A 14,366-nucleotide genomic window follows, 5' to 3' on the forward strand; every position below is an offset into this window, starting at 1 on the left:
CAAAAAACTAACGCATTTCCCCGCAGACCGGTTGGTCGACCGAAAAGCTCTGGTACGATTTCTGGACGCACGGGACGTGCGCCGAACCGGGCTTTCATTGTGTGAAAATGGTTACTTGAAAATTGCGGAAAAAGAACGGTTCTAGATAGGAGAAGTACACACATCATCGATCATGAAAAAAAAAAAAAGAATACAATAGTATACCTGTTTCAAATCATCTACGTATCGGTATAGATTTAGAGGGTTCGTACATGCGTTTACTTGTGCCCGAAAAATTGTCGGATGGGTTCGTTCTTAGTTTGCGATTTCGGTTTTTTGAAGATTTGACGATTGATTGGACGCACGCTCAGCGAAGGTTGGATTTATTTTTTGCTTTAGCGCTTCTCTCAATTTTCTTTAGGAAGGAATGGTGATTTTTTTGTAATCTAGTGGCGATAGCGCAGCGGGCTGTCGGTTGTAACTTCTGCACTAGAAACTCTTCAGAAGTACAAATCTACCTCAACAAACGAAAAAACAGAACAGTGCCAGAAATGGTACCATATACCTGCGCAAGGTGTCGTCGTATGGCCTCGAAATGTGAAGGCCAGGTACGACGTTCCACTACCTTTTTAACTGCCCCTATAACGAACTCAGCGAATTTGTCTTTGGCATTTGTGGTGAAAGAAAGCATGCTAGGTCATACGTACGTCGTATACATAACGGAACGAAATGCGACATTTGTTTTATTTGCTTGAATTTCTACGTAGAACGTGATGAAAGGTGGGTCAATGACCGATGCAAATTTGAGATCTAACGATATAAGAACCAGAGGAAACACAACTTTTGAGAGGCATCCGTACGACACGTATCGAAGTTGGTATAATACTGTTACTGAGCGATGCATTCCGTCACAAAAAACACAGGTAATGTCCCTCCAGTACAGAAAAAACTATAACGTTAGCCCGCGATCTGTAATAATTCGACAAAAATTACGTGCTTGTTTTCATTACACCCGGAAACATATACCTAATAAGTTCCTGTAACATAGTTTCTCAAAAGGGTTGTTAAGGTATTTCGGAATTCTTAGCTTTTTTTTTTCCTAAACGACATTTGTTCGAGTAAAACAGAACCCGTGTGATTAAGAAACAAGCTCAGACTTTTCCTTCATTGTGTATACGGAGGAGGGAGGGATGCCTTTAATGGTAAAGAGAAGCCATTCTGGCAGTGAGCTTGGCTTGATACTCCATTGAACATGAGAGGGACGAAAATGAGCGAAAAAAGCGAAGACACAAAAACGCATGCGAACGAACTAATTCATTTAGATAAATGATTGGTTTGTTGGGAGGTTAACGCCCCGACGCTACACAGGCGATGAGACGCACCGTTGTGGAGAGCTCCGGATTAATTCTGACCACCTGGGTATCTTTAACGTGCGCCGAAATCTCGGCCCACAGGCGTTTTCGCTTTTCGCCTCCACCAAAAAAGCGGTCGCCGCCACGTAGACACACGTCTTAAATGCAAGCATTGGGAGGTGAAATAGGTATATATCTCCCAAACATAATGCAATTCGTCAATACCAAAAATGCTAAGTGCGTAATATAACGCGAAGCTTCCGGCGTAACTTTCCACGCAGCTTCCGGAGTGAGCGTGGAACCCTGAAGAAAGCCTCACTGGGTTCACTTTTTTTAAAATGCGTGAGCATTACTCACACATTACGTGGCTCAGTTCCGGAAAAACGGGCTGTGTATAGCTCTGCGTGAAAAAGCAGAAGCTGTCGGCAAAATTTTGCGTGGCAAGCGATTCACCAGAGAGCGCTGCGCACGTGCTTGGCTGCTGCCTCACGGGCGATTGAATACATGGCGATTCACTAGAACACGCGTAGTCTGTACCCGATGTATAGAATATCAGCAACAGCAACGGAAAAGTCGTCTGCATCCCCGCCTAAACACATATCGTTAGTGGGCAGGCAGCGGATCCCCGGCCGCCCGCAGCGGTTCATCGCCGTGCTCAGATAAAAGGTCGAAATACGGCTGGTTTCTCGTCTTACTCAGCAACCATAAACTCGGTAGTGCAGACTTCGCTGACATTAACTCGATAGGAGAAAGGTTAGAGGCACCAGAAGATGTTTAAATCTGCAATTTCGATGCGTGCGTGTCTCCAGAGAAACCCTTGTCGGCACGTACATACACGTACGCAAGTACGTCGCTATCAATCCCTCGGTCCTCACCCTATCCCGTTCAGTACGCGGGACATACGATAGAAATCGTCGCAAACTGCTATTGAGGGGGAGGAAGAAACTTTATTGAAACGCAACAATAAGCATCGAAAATACATCGGGGGATACTCTGCTCCACAAGCTTTCTGGAGGAGAAAGAGGAGAGCATGATCTTTGAATACCAACATAACGGAGTTTAATAAGGGTGGGACAACACGTTCGTCTACATGTGGAATGCAAAGCAAATGAAGGGGGGTGGGGGAGCTGAAGGCCGGGAGATTTTCATTCTACGACCATTGAGAGTGTAGAGCCTGCTGTGTATCGACGGCTTGCCATCGATCGACCAGTAGCCAATTTACCGACATCCAGGCTAGAAATAACGTATGGCATTGCGTAAGAAATACCATCCACTTCCTGATCCCACAGGTTGGCTCCTGCAGAGACGCTAATAACGACGCCTGCAGGTTGTCTTGTTCAACATGCTAGCGGGGCAACTTCCGGGGAAGCGTTATTTGCGGTATAATATTCCGCAAATATTTCTTATAACTTAAGCTTGGCTGCGGCCTTGGAAGCCCAGAATGGAGCTCTACAGGCCCTTTTCTCCCATGCATAAGCGCTCCCGTTTCCGATCCCACCTGCGTGTCCCGATACCCAGTTCACCCGCATCCATCTCTTATGGGTGTTCTGAATTCGCGAGCAAATGGTTCTTATGCGGTCACATGTAGCTCCCATGCATTCCGTCTGACCAAGACGAGCCAGGTCGCCGCGGCTGTCAATGAATATTGCACACTTCCGCTTTACTACGGCTCTGTAGGTCCTATTGACATGTACTGCAGCGAGGAGAAACGCTTCGAAGCGTGTGCGGCACGGCCATGGCGCGTTAATAAACCGAATCGTGCTTGCCGTGTATGAGGACGTCAATACAAGCCAATGGGGCACGCAATGTCCTTTCGTTAAGGACCGCATTGGTGAAGGTAGTCCCTTCTCGAAAGTCGGCACGCGCTGCTGTGCGCCCTTGTTGATGATGGTCCGGCTAAGGATGTGTGGGAAGGGCTTTGGGGGTCGAACTAAGACGTCTTTCTAAAGTTCTATGGCACTGCGCAGATGCGCGGGAAGCGGGTCGGTATACTATCGGGACCCACGTTCACTGCGCAGGTGGCCTCAGTCCGTTGCCATGTCCGTCGGACTAGCTTCCGTTATGATTGCCCTAAGTAAGGCAGCAGGACGTAACGACGGAGTACATCTACATGTGTGCGTTCAGGTAGGCCGGTAATAATTTTGAGGCTCTAACAGTGCAGAATTTGCAATGGATGTGGTGTTGTGATTTTGCATGCGTGGACCGTGGAGCTCCGTAACACGCCTTACATGTCAGCCCGGCCGCGAGTGTAGCCAGTACCTCCATCGTCACGCCCGCGAAGCGGCTTTCGATCCTCTCAATGATGTGAAGCTGCTGCTTCCGATTAAGTTTCAGCTGTCAGAGTTGTTCAGTTTCCCCTCCGTCGTCGTGCAACATCACGGTAAGTGCACTGACCCATCTGCCGGCAGCCCGCTTGATGGGTTGACCAAACAACATTGAATGTGCATACTAGCGCTTGCAGGTGGTCGATGTCCCCAATGACGAGGTATTTCCTCATTTCTGGTGATGGCGTATTATGGTGATGGTGGGGTGAGACAGCTTTCGACAGCATCAAGAGCCCGCTGAACTGTGTCGATGTCGTTGCGCGCGCCAAGCATGGTATATTAAGGGTCAACCATTTGGCGATGTCTTCCCTACACATTGTGGGCAGCATGCAAGTGCGGAATGTAACGAAGCTTGTTCGCTGTCTTTCGTACTCGCAGGTTGCACAGCGTGAGCGATAGGATTGAGCCCTGCGGCGCTCCAGTGGCATTGTTAAAGGACCACGAATGCCCCGCATCTTCTCTGATGTCAACTGCTCGGCCATTCCAAAGCACTTCGCAAAGTTAATCACGCGCCTAACCGGACAGAACCCCTCGAGAGCTTTGATCACTGCGCTATATACGTCGAACAGTGTCAAAAACTTTCTCGAGGTCGACTGCTGCGCAAAACCAATCCCATTGCATTGGTTTTGCGTAGGCGCTTGCGGCCAGTCAATCCATGCATAAGCGTCAGGCTGTCAGGGATACAAACACTTGGGCGACACATGGCCTGCATTGCGCCGTATTACGGCTCTGCGCCGGCGTGCTAATGAGGGTAAGTTAGCCTCGTCAGAACTATGCGCTCAAGTAGCTTGCATAGCGCGTGAGTCGGATGGCCCGTATGTAACTGACAATCTTCATCTTCCCTCCGGGCTTGGGAATGGGTTAAAACCCCGGAGTGTTTTTACTCAACTGGTAGCTCACAAGACATCTACACATAATTCAATTCGGACAACACCTCTATCCTTGAAATTTGATCGATATCTTATAATATAATGCGTCAGCTGCGGCTCCAAATAAAAGTTGTTTCCACGCATGCATTCGTAATTATGTCCTATTCCTCCATGGCGTCGTCCAGGTGCGGGGTTTGCGCACTGATAATTCAGTAATGTGTCGTCCCGCTCCTGAAGGTATTGATGAAACCAAGGAAGGAATCCCGTTCGCTCACTTTATGGGGAACACTGAAGGATGAGCACAGAGTAAAACAATGACATTGTCCCTTTCTTTCTACAACCTGGCCTTGATATTCACCGGAATCATGCCTCCTATCCTCAATGGAGTCTATTCCACATCACCTGTGCTGTTTCACTAACGTGAAGACCCTATTAAGAAGCATGTGTGTGCGTATGTATGCGTACATGCGTGCTTGTGTGTGTGTGCGTTGCGCGTGTGTGCGGTTTTGTTTATACATACATATGCCATCACCTTCTTTATTATAACCAATGCATTCTAAAGGGAAACTGAATTTTTTTATAACCATGTCAGTGTCATCGTATACGGCGTCAATCTGTCATTCAATGTTCATTTACGTGGTGATCCATTTTTGTTAACTCGACAACATTTTAATACGTGCTGATCGAAGCGGATCGTACGTTGCGACGCCTTCTAGAGCTGTGGCTGGTGGTTTAAGCAGTAAATCAAAATTATTACTTTTGAAAGGCCACTTGACACAAAAAGAGTATTTCAATGAACCACCACAATATCGATATATCTCCGTTTTCGCATTTATAACATTGAAATTTACTGCAATGAACAGAACTTTCAGTTTGGCTGCGACGTCAACGTAACAACGCCCGTATATGTCACATACCCACCCAGGGGGTTGGCTAGTGATGTTGACAGCAGCCACCAGAGGCTGATGAACAGCTCACCAATCACCCTTGGCATCTACGTCAACGTACCCACCTGCTTTCCCAACTCAACGAGCACTGATGCTCACGCATTCTCGCATAATTAGGCAAAGCTTAGGTGTCCAGTGAGGTTATCGCTTTTCAACGCATTTTTGTGGTTCTCTTATTCTCCCTATTTCTTTATTTAGTAGACATTACAAGCGCTTGTTTAATGCGGCACCTCTGCTTGACGACCGAAACTGCTGTCATTCCCTGTGCAGTCTCTGTGGAATACAAATTTGGCAAGCTATACTGTATACTTATCGTAGTGTGCGAACGACATTAATAATAATAGTACCCAATAGCCCTTATCTGGAATACCAAGCAATAAAATTGAAAACCAACAACATGCAGGCATTGTGTTTATGTTTAGGATTAATTATGGGAAAATGAAGGCTGTCTATCAACCAAATTTCAACAGCTCTTACATTCTAAAAAAAAGAAAATGGCTGAGACCTGACGGAAATTCCTAAATTGATACTTAACAGAACGCAATTCATATTGCGCTGATTAACTGCACCCGCCGCGGTGGCTCAGGGGCTAAGGCGTTGCGCTGCTGAGCACGAGGTCACGGGTTCGATTCCCGGCCGCGGCGGTCGCTTTTCTGATGGAGGCGAAAAGCAAAAACGCCCGTGTGTACGAGATTTCGGCGCACGATAAAGATCCCCAGGTGGTCAAAATTAATCCGGAGCCCTCCACTACGGTGCGCCTCATCGCCTGCGTTGCTTGGGCGCGTTAAACCTTACAATCAATCAATCAATCTGATTAACTGCAACAGTAAAACAAAGTAAAGAAAAAAATAGCCCAGTCGCATCACGCAGTAGTCGTAGACAAGTTCGGAATGATTTGCTGAATGACTTGCGATCAGCGGCGCGCAGTAACCGCCGACATATACTGACTGTACAGCAACAACAAACGCAAAAAAAAAGGACACCTCCAATGTTATAGGAATGTTGGCTGCGGTATAACTGCGTTGGCCGCAATATGCCTGTGTGTTCATTTTACAGCGTCTGAAAGCATGTACAGCAAAAATATGTCAAAGAAAAAGAAAACGTAAACATCCCCCTCCAGATGTGAGGTGTGTTCCAATCGTAACACTGAATTTGTCATCTCACCTTCGTTGAGTGGAGGAACCGGGAGGGCGTAACGTAAACTGCAGCAAAACTATGAGCTCCGGGCTTCTTCGAACACGCACTAAACCGCCGATGAACACAGAACACCGTTGTCACACCGGGGAAGCACCTCTGAAAGCGTGTCTGAAAGCTCGCGTTGCAACGCCTTGTCGCCGTCGGCGAGCGCAGCATGAAGACGTCGCCGCAGCCAGCCGGATGACGACGCTGACGTTGCTCGCATGCGATGACGGAGGCGCGTCCAACTCGGCGGCGGCGCGCCGGGGACCGCAGCCCACGCGATAAAGGCCGCGGAGCGCTGGCATTATGCGCGGGCCCCGAGATTGCGTGCCGCCTGTCTAGTGGCCCGAGGGCAGGCCGAGATAGTCGCTATCGGTCTTGTTCCCTCGATGCCCTTGCGCCGCATGTTGCACCTTTCGGCCGCGCATAAAGCGGCTCCGCCTTGAGCTGTAGATGACCGGCCGACTGCGCTCAAGTCGACAACGTTGCGTGCGTTGTAATCAAGCGCCTGCGTTGGGAGACTCCAGAATTGCGCTTGGTTTCTCGAGTGAGTGACGTAGGAGCGTTGCAGCGTAAATGCGAGTTTCACAGAAGCGAAGAATAAGGGACGAAGAAGCAAAAAGCATCGCACCAGCGAGTGTCATTGGCGTTTGTGATCGCCGCGCTAGAGTTGTATTTCGTTGTAGTCACCGGCATAGGCCCCCCCAAAAAACCGAGCTCATCTTTTTTTTTTTTTTTTGGAAATCACAGGGATCAATATACGAGCGATAATAGTTTATTTATTGAGGCGTTTTTAGTGAGTTTTTGATACCAGCTATAGTTGGTCTTTTTATTCTTTAGAAGTCGACACGCCGTAGGCCGGCTTCAACCTGAAGTTATTTTTATGTTGTGCTCGTTTCCTACGTGGGCAGTCACACACAGGAGCGCGTATTACAGTGCGCTAAAACATAAAAAAATACGTGTCACTTACACTTCGATCAATGTGCTTCTGCGCCTTCATAAACACACAAAAAAAATGAGTAAAAATGATGTTATTTGGGTCATCCACTCGAAAGCGAAAGCCTCATACGAGCCCTGTGATGTCATTGACTGTTGCTGTAGTTGGTTAATTACTCCATCCGCTTAACTTCCTCAAATTTTACCGGTGCACATGATCACGGTTAAGGAGCAATTGATGCCAGTGGGCGAAATTCCTCAAAATTTGATAAAACGGGTACTGCAGAATTATGTATGTTCCAAGAATTCTTGGCGTTGTTTTCTGAACGTAGCTAACGCATAGGGGTACTACATCTTCTTATAACCTAAATGAAGCGAGTACTTTCCGTTGTACACTTGTACGAATCAGCTTTGAATGTCAAGACATTGTTCCTACATCTCCTTATAACCCAAATGAAGCGAGTACTTTCCGTTATACACTTGTACGAATCAGCTTTGACTGTAAAGACATTATTGCTACATCTCCTTATAACCTAAATGAAGCGAGTACTTTCCGTTGTACATTTGTACGAATCAGCTTTGACTGTCAAGACATTGTTGATACCTCTCCGCTAAACGACGACGACAAGAGTTCAAAAAGAGAATTAGTGCGACTTATGTATAAGAGAGGCATTGAAAGAATCCTTACCTACGCAGCACCGGTGTGGTACACTCGGAAGGTAACTATTTTAAGGAAACTACAGGCGATCCAAAGATTGCCGTTACTAATGATAACGAAAGCTTTTAAAACAACATCAAACCTGTCCTTAAACATTATGGCAAAAATCCAGCCAGTGTATCTAACAATTGAAAAAGAAATTGAACAATATGGAGTACTAAAAGAGGGCAAAACATTTTCATGTGACGACAAGCTATACACAAGTAATCAAATCATGAAAAAATACGATCTCTGGACAGATCACCCAGCAAATAAAAGCGGCATTATAATCACTCCCACAAAAGAAGTAGTAGACTACCGTATATATACGGATGGTTCAAAGACGGAAAAAGAAGTAGGAGCAGCGTTTGTAATATTTAACAATAACAACCAAATAGAAAGAACGGAAAAATTTAAGCTTCCAGAATACAGTTCCAACTACGAAGCTGAACTAATAGCCATTAAAAAGGCAATAGAATTCATAATAACAAACAAAGCAAACAATAGCCATCAACTATTTACCGATAGTTGGTCGGTACTCCAAGCACTAAAAAACCCACTTAACACAAATCCAATAATTAACGAATTAAAACTAGTCCTTAGAGAGAATGCAGCAGTAAGTATAAAACTCAGTTATGTAAAAGCACACAGCTCCTCAATAGGCAATAACTTTGCAGGTGAATTGGCGAAAGAAGCCGCAAGAAACGGAGAACCAACTTATGTTCCAATAACAAAATCATTCATTTCGAAACATTTATATACCAAGTTAAACCAGGAGTGGAATAAGGTGTGGAATAAAGATGGCAAAACAAGTTATACTTATAGGTGGATTAAGAACGTAAATCTAATTCCGGACCACTTTCCTACAAACTTCTACTCTTCCCAATCCCTGACAGGGCATGGTAGATTCCCGTTTTATTTTTCAAGATTCAGAATAAGACAGGCATCTACATGCAAGTGTAGCAAGTATATAGAGAACTTTGATCATTATCTAACAGAATGCCCACTCTTAATAAATGAAAAGAAAAGACTCGTTAAAAAACTAGGAGAGCACTTAGAGAACAGAAAACCGGAAATAATTAAGAAAGAGGATACAAGATTAATTTTAGAAGAGATGGTTCTAAAAATTAACGAATTCATTCTACAAGCATAAGAATAGACCAAACATAACAGAACACCAACACGACCAATCACGACAATATAAAGATAGGATATGATACGGATGTGGAGCAGAAACGCCATGTTGGTGAGGCTTCCTCCGCCCACATCTCCAGTCATTCCCTTCTTACACCATAACAACACAAGGAAACCAAGCAGAACACCAACAACACATAATCACAAACCATCAGGCGTAACAGATCTATATACCCGGTCAAGTCAGGTCACGAACAAATCATGAAGAACAAGAACAACAAACCAAGATCAAGATGAAAGAATCAAGAATCAAATAAAGTTCGAGATCAAGAACAAGAACAAACAAGACAAGACGTCTACCAAGGATCCAAGTCGACAGTGAAGATCAATTTTTAGAACGAAGTGTTCTTAAGGTTTAGTGTTTGTTATTTTTCTTTTAATAATTGTAGAGTTTTCTGATTTTTCGTTCCAAACAAGGAAATTTTCCTTTCATGTTCAAAAAAAAAAAACAAAACCCCGGTGATAGTTTTCCCGTTCCCGCGGGGTGGTCGCTGATCTATCTTCTCTTCCCCATTACCCCTTCCTTTTCCTGCCCCAACCACCTTTGTACCACTACCTCAACCCATATTTCTACCCCCTCCCATTCCCTTTCTCTTCTCTCCCTGCGATACATATTTGGTGAAGGCTGGGAACCTCTTTCCCTCTTACAGTCACCTCACCTCACCTCTCCTTATAACCTAAATGAAGCGAGTACTTTCCGTTGTACACTTGTACGAATCAGCTTTGACTGTAAAGACATTATTGCTACATCTCCTTATAACCTGAACGAAGCGAGTACTTTCCATCGTACACTTGTACGAATAAGCTTTGACTGTCAAGACATTGTTGCAGTGCATCAAAAAAACCTCGTTTGGTAATTATTCTAGGGGAACAAATTCGACCAATTTGTGTAGGCACCTGCTTTATTTCTGGCCGACAAACATCTCTTGATCTATTCGCCGTTGATATTCCATTATATTTTATAGTGACCATTCTTTTTTCTTGGAAACTTTTAGTGGGCTCTGAGCCTGCCGCCATTACGAATTCGATAACATACAGTACTCCTGGACAGGATGGCTACGTGCTTTGGCGTAACATGTAGGCAGTCCTTACAAGAAATTGCACTGGGAACGCTAAGGCATTAAAAAAATGCTTCGCCTGTAAGTGTAAGGATAGTCTATCGTGCACGGTATATTCTTGATGCTTGGTGGGCGGATATTCGATTATTTAGTTCAAATATTTTTCTTCTTCTACTGGGATATCTTTGACAGCTTTGCCTGTGCTGTTTCTAAACATTCTCGGATTGATCAATATTCTGCTGCACCACGAAAACTCAGAACAGCAGTACGGGTATCGTTGCTGGCATAATAATCAATTACTGTCGTATTCTGAATAACGACGCAAATCAGTTACTTTCATTCTAAGACGAGAGCCTTATATGGCCCGTTTAACAAAAAATCAGGCGTCGGTGGGACTTATGACTGTGCCGAAAACACTTGCCGAGTAGAATTGTCCGACAGTGCGTAAGCATTTTTATAGGGCCTTATCTATGAGCATACGCTTCTACTTACGTTTACGAACCGCTGTAGTGGCTCAGTGGCCAAGGCGTTGTGCTGCTGGTCATGAGGACGCGGGTTCGATTCCCGGTGGCGGCCGCCGCTTTTCTGATGGAGGTGAAAAGCAAAAATGCCAGTGTGCACGAGATTTCGGCGCACGTTAAAGATCCCTACCTGGTCAAAATTAATCCGGAGCCCACCACTACGGCGCGCCTCATTACCTGCCTTGCATCGGCGCGTTAGACCCTACAATCAATCAATACTTATGTTTATCTTGGAGGCCTAGGCCCAGGGGCTTTTTGCTAAAGGGCTTATTACTAATAGAGGATCTTTTATTAAACATCCCATTTGCTTATGTCTATCGTCGGAGCGCATCATGCTGAGCGTAATAGACGGACAGACAGAAGGACAAACTTTGTGGTGAAACAGCCTGACAGTACTCACTCATTAAAAAAAAATATGGAGGAAATAAGCAATTCATATGAGTCAATGCGATATAATAACTTGTTGCCGACTGGCTGTGTGTGTCGCTCAGTTATGTCGCTTCCGCCGTATTGTATTCACGTTGTTTTACTGCAGCAGGTCACTTCGTACACTACGCTGCATTGAGGTGGTATTGTGCTCGTTGGTAATGAACTTGCGCAGCGGACAGCTGCTGCCGCCGCCGCCCGCTCCAATTTAGCCCGTGACTCTGCTCTGGCCAGGCGTTTTCTAGCATCACGCGCTCCGTTTCACGCGCTCCGTTTCAGCATCACGCGCTCTGTTTTATTACAGCCGAGCTGCTATGACTAACTCCACCGTTTGGTGTGTGTGTGTGTGTGTGTGTGTGTGTGTGTGTGTGTGTGTGTGTGTGTGTGTGTGTGTGTGTGTGTGTGTGTGTGTGTGTGTGTGTGTGTGCGTGCGTGTGTGTGTGTGTGTGTGTGTGTGCGTGCGTGCTCGCGTGCGTGCGTGCGTATACAGAGAAAAGCCTCTCCCCTTCTCCTCACTTCGGTACATCGTCTCCTTTTGGCCACATGTGCGCCTCCAGCGCTTCAATTTTTAATATAGGATGGAGCATATTGCCCCTGAAGTTAATGTCTTCCCAGCAATTCATTCGGGCTTATAAGTGAGGCCGGCTTTAGGGAGATCGGTGTAAGATCGGCCGACGCAAGCTGGCTCTACCACACTGTTTGTTGCGCAGTGAAGCCCACTAAACAAAATGGTCGCCATCCCGCCCTGCGAAAGTGGATGTCCAGCGAAGCTGTTGCAAGCCACTACACATCCTGATGGGGAAGGTAATGAAATGTTTCGCCTCTTCTCGGCGGGCTTGTCGCTTGCGCTCGGCTTCTCTTGCGGAAAATGCTGGGTACTGCCTATCCTGACACATGCGCTCGGTGTCTTGGGCAATAAATGCGCTTTTTAGTGACACTAGTCCTGCCTAGCCTTGAAACATAATCTGATAACATGATCTTAACCAGGAACTCACGAAGTGGGGGCGGGGTTCATTTTTCCCTGGCTCCTTGTCGTCCATAATGCGGTTAAACGAATACTGAGCTCTATGTTGCATGCCTGATTAGCCCGACGCATGCACTCAGCGTCTTACGCGAGAACTGCTGGGTCCTGACTGGGTTTTTTTTTGTTTACGACACGAAGTTTTTCGACCAACTAGAGGCTAACAGATTTTTGTAAAGGAAAACAAAATATTCAGTGCCACTCCACTCTGTGAAGATGGAAGACCAGCTGAGCTGTTTGTGGGTCATTGGCTGGCCACAAACTCTAGTTCTGACCATGCCGTTGCTTCCGTGGAAGCGCTGAGCCCGATTGTAGCCACTGTTCGACATACATTGTCGGAAAGCCAGCATACAAACACCAAGCTTACACCAATCTTTTTAAAGTCGGCTTCACTTCTAACGGAAATGCAATGCTAGAAAAACATTTATGAGGGCAAAAGTGCCTTCTTATATCAAAGTACGAACCTCCGGAGGTATACAGGTGGCCGAAATGAGAGGGTGTGACGAAGTGAGGGGGAAGGGAGCGGCTTTTCTCAGCATACGCACGCAAAAAAGAAAAGAAAGCTGGTAGTTAGCCTATAACAGCTCCGCTGTAAAGATAGGCGGCAATGAGCGCGAAGGCGGCGGAACAAGACCACCGACGATGACCGGGACACGAACGCTAAGCGCAACGCGATGCATGTCGGGACCCTGAATACCACAAGGCGGAAAACGCAACACGTCGGTGTGGCTGCAATGCTTTGGAACACTTCCGCGGCGCGACGGCATGGTTAGAGCCGGAGTTTGGGGCCAACCGAGAACCCACAATTAGCTCCGTTGGTCATCCGCCTCCACAGAGTGGAATGACGCTGACTTCTTTTAAACGCGCGCTCTGGAACGCATTGCAGCCAATGGGAGTAATAAGGCACGCTCCTTTTTGTTTGTGTTTGATTTCTGCGTCAAGCGCTATGGAAGGGAGCCAATAGGAGTTTGCTGGCTGCTTTTTAGGCCATCACTTTCAGACGACCACAAATGTTTTGTGCAATGAGCCAAGCAGTGATCTGGCACTAAATATCTTATGGTGGGAATGTGCCACGTGCAAATGTGCCACGTGTGGGACCCAAAAAGGAGTGGGGTAATGACAAAGGCTTTGCCATTTCGGTCAATCGCTCGTGTGGATGCGTGCCATGTGTCATTTGTGCGTCGGCATGGGTCTGAAGCCGCAGCGGCATGCTATTGTGGTGTTCCTGTTTTAGTTGCGCGGAAATCTGTAATCTATGATGACGTTTTTTTTTACTTCTATGCCTCAAAACTGGCAAAAAACGTCAGAATATAAAAGCCACGACTGTAATTTATGAGAGTGGGCTCGGAACAACCAATTCCTTCAACAGTTTCCTCTCTTCTATGCTTGCCTGTGTTTGCCAGAATTTGTGCTTTGCCTTTTCCATTCTGCTTGACGGCATCGCCGTGTAACGTCCCAGAAACGTTGTTTTTATGTTGTGCATGCTGTCATGCATTAACTAAAAAAAAAGGTTGTGGCCGAGTGGTTATGACTCCCGTTCAGGAGATTATGAGCCCAGGCTCGACCCCCGAACTCCCGAAGCGTCAGAAGCCGAGTGGTTATGACTCCCGTTCAGGAGATTATGAGCACAGACTCGACCCCCGAACTCCCGAAGCGTCAGAAGCATTTTGTTGTTCCAGATCTATGCTTGGCAGCGCGTGCGGTGTTTTACCGCCGACAGGCACTCACTGTGGTAAAACACTCCCTATATAGTAAATTATTGATAACTGTCTCTTTAATTTCGCGAGGATCATTCAACGAGACATTTGGACTTTTTTTTATTTCACCCGCACTAACAATCGCACATGGAGCACTGTTTTATAT

At 46.1% G+C, this 14,366-nt stretch overlaps 1 protein-coding gene and 1 pseudogene across 1 annotated transcript in view; one reads left to right on the forward strand and one right to left on the reverse strand.

Moving 5' to 3' along the window:
• The window catches only part of LOC144152624 (uncharacterized), a 324,401-nt gene extending 317,598 nt beyond the window's left edge, over positions 1–6,803 (reverse strand). The window contains exon 1 of the mRNA XM_077683960.1: positions 6,636–6,803. The gene's annotated coding sequence lies outside the window, so the exon portion shown is untranslated. The remainder of the gene's footprint in view (positions 1–6,635) is intronic.
• LOC144153183 (uncharacterized) overlaps positions 1–14,366 on the forward strand; it is a 37,189-nt pseudogene that overhangs the window by 20,998 nt on the left and 1,825 nt on the right.

This window comes from Haemaphysalis longicornis, unplaced genomic scaffold (genome assembly GCF_048455015.1).
Source record: "Haemaphysalis longicornis isolate Haplotype H1 unplaced genomic scaffold, Haemaphysalis longicornis Haplotype H1 scaffold_9, whole genome shotgun sequence".
In the NCBI taxonomy this organism is placed as follows: Eukaryota; Metazoa; Arthropoda; class Arachnida; order Ixodida; family Ixodidae; genus Haemaphysalis; species Haemaphysalis longicornis.